Source organism: Corvus brachyrhynchos, unplaced genomic scaffold, assembly GCF_000691975.1.
Source record: "Corvus brachyrhynchos isolate BGI_N302 unplaced genomic scaffold, ASM69197v1 scaffold162, whole genome shotgun sequence".
In the NCBI taxonomy this organism is placed as follows: domain Eukaryota; kingdom Metazoa; phylum Chordata; class Aves; order Passeriformes; family Corvidae; genus Corvus; species Corvus brachyrhynchos.
In genome coordinates, this window is record NW_008236696.1 from 3,426,556 (window position 1) to 3,435,961 (window position 9,406).

Below are 9,406 nucleotides of genomic sequence, written 5' to 3' on the forward strand. Positions count from 1 at the left end.
CTTTCCCATTAAGTGTGAGACACTTCATATTAATGAAACCCCAGTGAAATGATATGAAAGATGGCATAGTCAACTCAGACCGTTAAAAATTACTTGAATAAATACACAGGCATATGCTTAGACTGGCAAGGACTGGAAGGTTTTTTTCAGCCCAGATAGCACGAGCATAATTGAGGAATAAAAGAAGCTGCTGCAGATGGTGATAGCAGTGAGAGGCCCAGTGACATGTGCTTCCACTCCAAGTTTGCTACAGGGGAGTTACTGAGGTAGGATAACACATCAGAGCAACTGCCAGAATCTCAGGCTCCAAGAAACATGCTTATTAGCTAATTAGATCTGCATATTCATAAGGAGAGTTAATCGAATCACTCCTTCCTATGGGGAGGCGTTCATGAGTCGGAAAGCAAAGTGAGGGATCTGTGTCTTTGTCCCAAGGGATCAGTGCCAGAGAGCATCCACAGAGATGAGGGAATGAGGATTTCCAAGAGTGAGGCAACCTGTGGTACTGGAATGGTGTAGGCACTGCCTGGTCAGGGCGAGGAAGAATTACCTGTAACTAAGTCAATCTCCCAGTAGGATTGGAAGATACTGGTGCTTCCCAGGAAGGGAGGGGGGGTGTTACCTGGGTCACAAGGTGGCCTTGTTTGAAACCCTGCCAAGCTGTGGTTGATCTAAAAGCTTAACTAAGAGTGTCCACAGCAAGACCTGGATTTTTTTTTCCCCTCCTGTTCACACCTTAACATGAAGTGCCTGTGGAGTCATTGGCAGCCAAAAAAAATTCAAGCAACTGATTCCTGGTCAGTGAAGTGGAAAGGATAGCTTGGAGCAATTTTCACACACTCCTTTCTGAATTGCACTGTCCACTCATCAGCTACACTTGAGTTTTTACAGACATTTTGCCTCATTTCGTTAATAGAATAAGTTTCTTTGGTCAGTAACAGTGCCAATGGTTGAAGAGAGTTTGGCTACGATAGACTGAGAACTAATTCTTATATCTTAGTACATGAAAGACCATCTCCTTTCAAATGTTACTGTGTTATCTTGGAAGTGTTGAAAAAACCCCCACTCTTTTTAATGCTCCTGTTCACTGAAAAGCAGAGGAATAACTCCTCATATACCTGCTGCGGCTGTTTCTATTTTCTCCAAAGGGATTTTTTAGGTGTTGGTGTTTATGTCAAATGCTGACCTTTTATTTCCCTATTGTCTGTGGCAATATAGTTTAACTGTATGTTATTATTTCCATATACGGGCTTTTGAATATATTTTTTTGCACTCTGTAAATATCTTGACATTACCAGAGGCTGTGAGCTTTTAGAAACTCTCTTAAAGATCTGCTTGCAAATGTAGAAATATGCACGTTCCATACACAAAGATAGCTGGAAATGAATTGTTAATTAAAACAAGGCATTGTCTTCTGTGCAAATGTGAGCTTTCTGACAGTAAATGTAGACAAGAGACACACAGAATGAATGCATCAAGTGCTTGCATTTTGTGACTAAATTTGAAATTTCAGTCTGAATTTTCCTGGTTTATTTATGAACCAAAGGCTCTGTGCATGATTAGTTTTCTGTGCACAAGACAAGGATCAAGAACAAAAGATGGTCTTTTGTTTGTCTTGTAGCTGCCTGATTTAGAACTCCTATTACCAAGCATGACTTGTTTATGACTATATCAAGTTAGCCATTTAACTCTAATGTGGAGTATTACAGATACCAGCAGATCAGCAAATTATAGGTGGCATTTTAAATTGTTATAAATACTGTGGGAACCAAGAGAAGGAGGACTTTCTTTCCAAGGTTTTTTTGTACCATTAAGTCTTTAAATTTCTGGGCTATGTGATATAGTAATTAGTAATTTCTAGCTTTTGAGGTTATGATATGCCTTGTGCTCACCTTAGCTGACCTCATATATAACAGATATAAAAAATCTTTCCTTGTTTTTTACATCACTTGTATCTTGTAGGGAATATTGTCTAAGACATATATATATATATATATATATATCTGCTCTTAGGTCAGAGGAGCATCTTTGCTGACTCTCTGACCTTTCAGCTTGGAGAAAACCAAGCTCACATTGAGACATTGATTTGCTCCCTCCAACTTTCTCATGAGATACATCCCCAAAAACCATTCTGCTGTTCACATCAACGTGTCAGCACTTCGCTTCTCCACTGGGAGTAGACGGTGCCGAATACTCCCACAGGCAGGGATTTCAGCAGCCTGGAGAAAGGATCTCAACTAACCTGGAGGGGAAAGTTTTATTTTGGGAAACTGCTGCCTTTCCTCTCCTGGGTTCATGCTTCAGGGCAGGTGTGATGTTGTGCTGAGAGTACTTCATGAATTTCCAGTTTGCAGCTCCCTTCAGTGTCCTTAGGATTCTCTGCTGGACGTCCTCTCTTTTTTTGCTGCTACTTTTCTACTCATTATAGTGCAGCCCAAAAGGCAGCAGAGCACCTGCTATCACAGTAGTGTTCTATTTAATGTAGTAGTTGAACTCCAGGTAATCACTTGCTGTCTGCTTCAAGTATGATTTCTATAAACCCTCCTAGGAAATAATCAATAAAATAGCAATGAAGGACAGTTTTTTATCCTTAATTTTACTTTGCAATAAATCTATCAACACTTGAAATCTATCCTCTGAGAATTACATGTTCAGTGAGTCAGAAATTCTGTTTCAGAACTAAAATTAGATATTTCTGTTTCACTTTGTGACTATCAGGAGGTTTTCCCTGATCTGTATGGACCTCTATTCTGTTTTTTATAGAGAATATCATACCTAGAAACAATAGGTACTCTTTGTGTAGTGGGATGGAAAACATTCCCTATTGAAACTGCTGAGTTGGAGTTACACTGTGGACCAATAAATCTCAGCTGTGGCCTCTTAGGGACACATATCCTGTTGAAGTAGCTATTGTACAGTGTTGACATTTCTCCTACTGTGTTTATATATTGATTTAATATCATTATTTAGAAAAATATATGACAATGGTCTGGAATAATGATCACCTTGCAAGATGATATGAATAAAGCAGTGTTGAAACAGATTTAGAGGGAGAACTGCCGGAACTTCTGCTCATTTGGCACCAGCACCAGTGTAAATGCTATGACAATACCCTTGTAAATGTTCCTATCCAGACTGCATCTGCCTGTTCTGGCATGTGAGTCTTTGGCTCATTGGCTGACTGGAAAAATCACAATAAAAAATTGTTTCTTTGACCTGCAACTGAAGTGACTATCAAGGCAATGCAAAATTATGAAAGCAAAGCTTTGAATCAAATGGGGTGTCTTACTAAGCCCAAGTCTTCCTGTTACAGAGGTGACAGAAAAATATGTAGCTCAGAAAGAAATCAGTACCTGAACACTTGGAACTGGTATCTCAAAATATTTTCCACAGAAGACTGTCACCAAAAGCTGGGGACGCTATAAACCTAATAAGTGCTGAATTTTCCTGAAAAATCTATGTGCATTGAATGTGTATTAAAATTGCATGCAACTCTCAGTCATGCTGAACAATCCTTTCCAGTGAAAAGAAATACGGACATTTAAAACCAACTTATATATATTCAACCAAAAGGACTTTCTTGGTTTGTTGGCTTTTTTTTTAAACAATGCTACTTCAGTGTTTACTGCATTACATGCATCTTTCTTCCTTTGTCTGGCTTGCTGCTTTTATGGATGAATTCCAAAGGAGAAAATTGTATCTCCTTTCTCAGATGTTCATTTTGTAAAAACTACCTGATGTTGGCAGCAAGTGGAATAAAACCAGCAGGACTAGAGGGATGTAAAGGAATTTCTGAATTTTATGGCAATGTTCAGAGTTCGACAGGGAATCTTTGCAATGCAGCTGTCATCTCTCCCGGAGAACAGAAAAACTTCTGAGAGCTTGATGTTTTTCTCCCTGGGGTCCTGGTGGGGGATGGATGTGAGGAAACACGTCTATAAAGGAGTTTTAACTTCTTAAAAGTTGTTCAGAATTGTGAAGGCCAGAGGCCTATATAGCAACCTACTGGCTGAGAGGATTCCAGTGTGAAAGACAAATTGAAAGAAATCAGGGAACGTGGCACAAAGAGTAATGAATAAGCACAGCTGTCCCTCACCAATTTAAAGAGAAAATATTTTCCATAGTCCTTTATTTTTTAAACTAATTTTGGCTGTTAATGTGAAATCAAAGATTAGACTGTACTTCTTGCAGGAATCGTGTCTGTAGTCTTCTACTCCTTTCATATGTAAAATGATTGAAATGAGAGTGAAGAGCCATGAGCATCATAGAGATGCTTTGTCTCATCTAGAACGCTGGGAAATTGTGCTGTAAAATAAGCTATAGAAAAATAGTACCATTTTTGCTCAGAGAAATCCAGAACAGTAGCTGTTGTTCTCTAGCAGTTCAGTTATCAACTAGCAATTATCGAAAGAGCTAGAAGCCAGTTTAGAAACTACAGATTCTCCAATTGTGAGGTTTTGTACTGCTGCCTATCTACAGCTGATACTGCTGTTTTACAAGCCCCTGAGAACATCAGTATGGTGTGTTCTGTAAGTATTTCCTAAGTCGGAGTAATGCAATTACAAAACCAGAAACTACACCCTGGACTGTAGATGTAGTTACATGTGACTCTTGTATAAAGAGAAAAGCTTGTCTAAGATATAACAGCCTACTTTGATGTGTTTAAGGACTAAATCTCATACATTCAAACCCTAAATATAACGGCCTATCTGCAGTTAGGGATGTGACACAGGCCAGCCCTCACATCTGCCCTCAGAACATTAACCTGGGGGCATTTAGACAGCGGTTGTGGCTTGATACTGTAAGACGTTAAACGCTCCCAATCCCATTGCCTCCTCCAGCTATAAGATGTGCTCAGTAAATCCCCTAAGCAGGAATTAGATTTAGCAAAATAAGTCCTCCTTCTCTTGTTTTAATTGGTTGAGTTCCTGAATTAGGGGAAGCATTCAGAATCCATTAGAAATAAACATTGGAAAGCAGCCTAAAGTTTGTATTCAGCCAACACAAGCCCATGTGTGACTGAAAACTCCAACTTTAGGCTTTGCTTGGTTCCCAGCAGCAAATGAAGCTCATAATTGTATTGTGGATGGTGGGGGAATATGATAATGAAACATCTGGAATATTGAGGACTCGGAGAGACTGGAGGTAGCCCCAGTCAGTGTGCACAGCTGCAGTAAGCCAGAGCTCCTGGGTGGTAAATACTCCTTATCAGTTGCTCTTCATACAGGTTTAAAAAAAAGGAGTTGTTGTTGAAGTTCACAATCCTATGATCAGTTTCACCACATCTCCCTGTTCCAAATACCATCAGGGATTAAGCATACTTGTAGAGAAGTACTTGTCTCCTGGTTTCAGGAGAATAGAGACAGCTGTTGTAAAAACTGCTGACATCAGACAGAGGAAGAGAGAACAGAGATAATGAAAAATGTCAGAAGTAAAGAGAAGGAGAAGACTGATGAGATCATCAGCCCTCATGAAGTATGTCATGTCAAAGGTGTTTGACACAATGCAGCGAGATAACAAGCACACACGACACACTGAAAGTTTCTCTGCTTATACACTCACATATCTGCAGCACAATTTTACTCTTTTTTTAGCATGTTTCATAGAACAGTTGGGGTTGGAGGGCACCTTAAGGGCTATCTAGTTCCAACCCTTCTGCCATGAGCCAGGATGCCACCCACTAAGTCAGGTTACCCAGGGCCCCATCCAATCTGGCCTTCAACACTTGCAAGGATGGGGCATCTACAGTTTCTCCAGGCAACCTGTGCCACTGTTTCACCTTCCAAGCAAAGAATTTCCAGCACTCCCAAGTCCTTCTCTGCAGGGCTGCTCTCAATGCTTGTGATTAAAGGCTCAGACGGAATAAAACCAGTTCTCCCTCGGACTTTGACAGTCTAAACTTTCAAAAGAGTCTACCACAGAACTTGTAGCATAAATAGCTTGAAAGACACTGGGAGCAATCGAGAATCTACAAGTGAAGGTCAGCAGATGTAGCTGTGTTATCAAGAATTCATCCTGGCAGCGCACATATTTATATTTATATTTATATTTATATTTATATTTATGGCTAATGATTAAAACCTGTGGATTTCAGAAGAATTCCACTCAAGTTAGAGCAGTCTCACAGCAGCTGGGATATGGAAATACCAGCACAGCACATTGCTCTAACTTAGCACCTCACACTTGCAACTTGCCCAATGTACTTACTTTGAGGGAAGGTGAAATAGAGCTGGCTGGCTTTGGACTTGTTCTGTGTGTAGTTGCATCTGCCTCTGTTTCCCTGCTATGATCATTTTGTAAGAATGTATTTTAAATAACTAATAATTCTATTAAAGTGGACAGGTAATTGACATATGCTTGTGCAATTTCTATTCTGTCTCCTAGTCCATGTGTTGTCTTTCTTAGTCTTTCTTCTGTTATTTTTAATTGTATTTTTGTATTTTCAGGGAGGTAGATCTCCTATGTTTGACAGTCTTGTCAGACATATGTGCTAGTATATGGAGCCATGCTCCATCAGGACCTTGTCACAAGGGAGGAGGGATGGTGTTTGTTCACAACCATCCAAGAACTACAATGGTAAAAGATGCCTTTGCAAGTTCTCCTATCAGCTCATTTTCAATAGAAGCTTTGCTATGATTTGCTAAAAACTCAAAAACATCCCATGTCCAGTCTTTGGCAGTTTCTGGACTACAAATGAATCTGAACCTCCCCTTTGAGAAAGTTCAAATTGGTAGTAAATAGTGAAAACTGATTGTCCTAAACTCCAGAACTATGCTGCACAAATATGGCCTGCAGAAATCCTATAGCTCTGCATCTCCATGCACTGCACGTGGTAAGAAAATATTGTCTCCAGCTGCTGCCTGCAAAAGACTTTCTATTCTGAGGCATAACATTTCTCTGTAGGGATACATTAGCTGAATTTATATATATAGCCTGTCAGAAGTCATAATCTAGAGAATTAAGCTTTTAAACATTTGTGAACTACCTTGTATGATGAACTTCTTATACTGCTTAAATTATTGAAAAGACTCAGTGAAGTGAGACACTTAATTTTAGTAGAGTGAAATCTTTTTAAAAGACCAGTTAGGAAGATAATTCAGCATCTGCAGAAACACGAATATCAGAGTTTCAAAGCTTCTTACTATTGGATGACAGTATTTCAACAACATGCACACATTTGCAATAAATCATATTATCCGTCATGCTTTCCTAAATGTACACAAGGACGTAAACAGGTACGAAAACTTCAACTGAAAAGTCCCATTATTTGCAAAATTTTGCAGGATTCATGCTGCCATGTTATTTTATCCATTGCACATGTAAATACCAAATAGAGACAAGCTGCACAGGGTAACCTCTCCTCTTGAGACTAAAGGTCTACCACATAATCAAACACAGAAGTAAAAATTCCAATAAAAACTGGAATTGAATTATTAACCTCTAGAATTCTAAATCAGCCTTAAAAGTAGTCTGTGGAGGTTCAGTCTCTACAATCCTCCTCTAACAGTAGATTTCCAGCTCTCAGCATGCAGTCTGGCAGCAATAAGTGCACTGTGGCTGGGAGCAGCTGTTCATGATGGTATCCAGCAGCTGAAAAAAACCCCACTGAGAATGCCAAAAAACAAAGTTTTAAAATCTACTCTAGAAACATCCCTCCACCCCAGGTTCCCCTAAAGGACAACTTATTGCCAAAGATTAAAGTTAATTTTGGAGGAAAAAACCATAAATTAAAATGTAGAGAGGTTTTTTTGCTTGTTTTTGGGTTGGTTTCCCCATCTCCTCCCCCCTTTTTTCTCCTATCTATATCTTTGCACATTTTGAAACTAATCAGATGTCTTGGCACACCAGATTGTGTGGCTCCTCAGCCTTACATATGTCATAAATTCAGGATCCTCTTTCTGAAAGGCTGGGGTGTGATGCGATGTCTCCTGTGAATCTGCTACACCTGGAAGGCCAGGTGCATCCTTCCTCCTAATTCTGTCTTGGTAATTTTTCAATATGCCTTTCTTGGAGGTGGTAGCTCTCAGGTGTCAGATATATCTTTGTCAGGAAAATGTACTGGTGCCTTTGTTGCAGTGTCTTTTAGACCAGTTTGGAGTACTTGTGATTCTACATCCTCCTCTTGGAAAATGTAGGTGGACTTTGACATTCTTATAGAAACCAGACTGGGGCTGAATTGTTGATGGATGGGTTGAAGTCAGAGTTGGGCATGGGTGTGTGCAGCCCCTGTGTCCATGAGTGACACTGAAAGACAACTGTGTGCTGTCCCCAGCCACCCTGTCACCATTACCACAGCCCAGTGTGGATTCTGGGAATGGCTGCAGCCTTGTCTTCTATATCCCCTTCATGGAAGAGGTGAGTTGGGAAAACTTCAGGTACTAGTGCAAGCAAGATGAGCACAAATAATCTGTTTCTTTTTACTTCCTTTGCTCTAAACCCACTTTATGTAACTCTCACCTGCCTGCAAACACTGTGATCAGGAATTGTGTTCAGTGGAAGTAAGGGGCACCACAGCATAGGGCTGAAATTAAGTCATTGGAAGTGCTACTTATAAGACACAGCGGCTCCTCTGACTTCCTCAAGAGCTTTCCTCAAAGGAGTTACTAAATCTGCTTTGCCATGGAGGCGCCTGGATGCATGTAAAGAGTTTCATTTTTCTCGAAGTGTTGTACTTGGTGTGGATCCACAGAATAGGCAGATGGAGAGGTGGCCCAGACAGCTTTCCACAACGTTTCCTGTGAGAGTGTTAACAATTTGATGACTACATGATGGTGTAATAACTATGGCTTGTAGGTACAAAAACTTCTTGCAGTTAACTCGAGTGCTGTACTCTGATCCTAATCTCTGTTTAGAATCTGGTTTAATTTATTTGCACTAGAAGAAATAGCTGACCTTTACCTGACTGTACCTGGCATTGGGTCTTTGCATTATGCTTATTGGTTTCATAGCATTTAATGAAAAATGTGGCAGGGTACATTCTTAGCTATAGCAAAATTGTCTCAGTAAATGATAGAGCTACGGATCTTTAAAAACTACCTTGTCCATTGCCTTTTTTTTTTTTTTTTTTTTGACTGTCATAAAAAATTTTTAAACAGTATTTTTTAATAGAGCACTAATGAAATCTGCAGGCAGCATCAGAAAGCCCGTTGATCTCTTGTCAGTGGATCCCACAATGCTGGCTGATTATAATTTTCTTTTTACGTCAGAGAACGTATTTCAGTGGAAGCACTCCAAACTTAAACTAACTTGAGAGTTTTAATTAAATGTCGTTTGCACTTGGCTGCTGCTGTCTGTGTGGGGAAGAGTGGGATGACACAGCTTCTCAGTTCCTTTAACTGTGCTGTGGTGTTGCTGAATGAAGCTTCCTTTTTTCCTACTGTAGGAAGGAAGACAACAAAATACTTGT

At 39.9% G+C, this 9,406-nt stretch overlaps 1 protein-coding gene across 11 annotated transcripts in view; it reads right to left on the bottom strand.

Moving 5' to 3' along the window:
* The window catches only part of PEX5L (peroxisomal biogenesis factor 5 like), a 105,732-nt gene that overhangs the window by 51,138 nt on the left and 45,188 nt on the right, over positions 1-9,406 (bottom strand). The gene's annotated exons all lie outside the window — the stretch shown is intronic.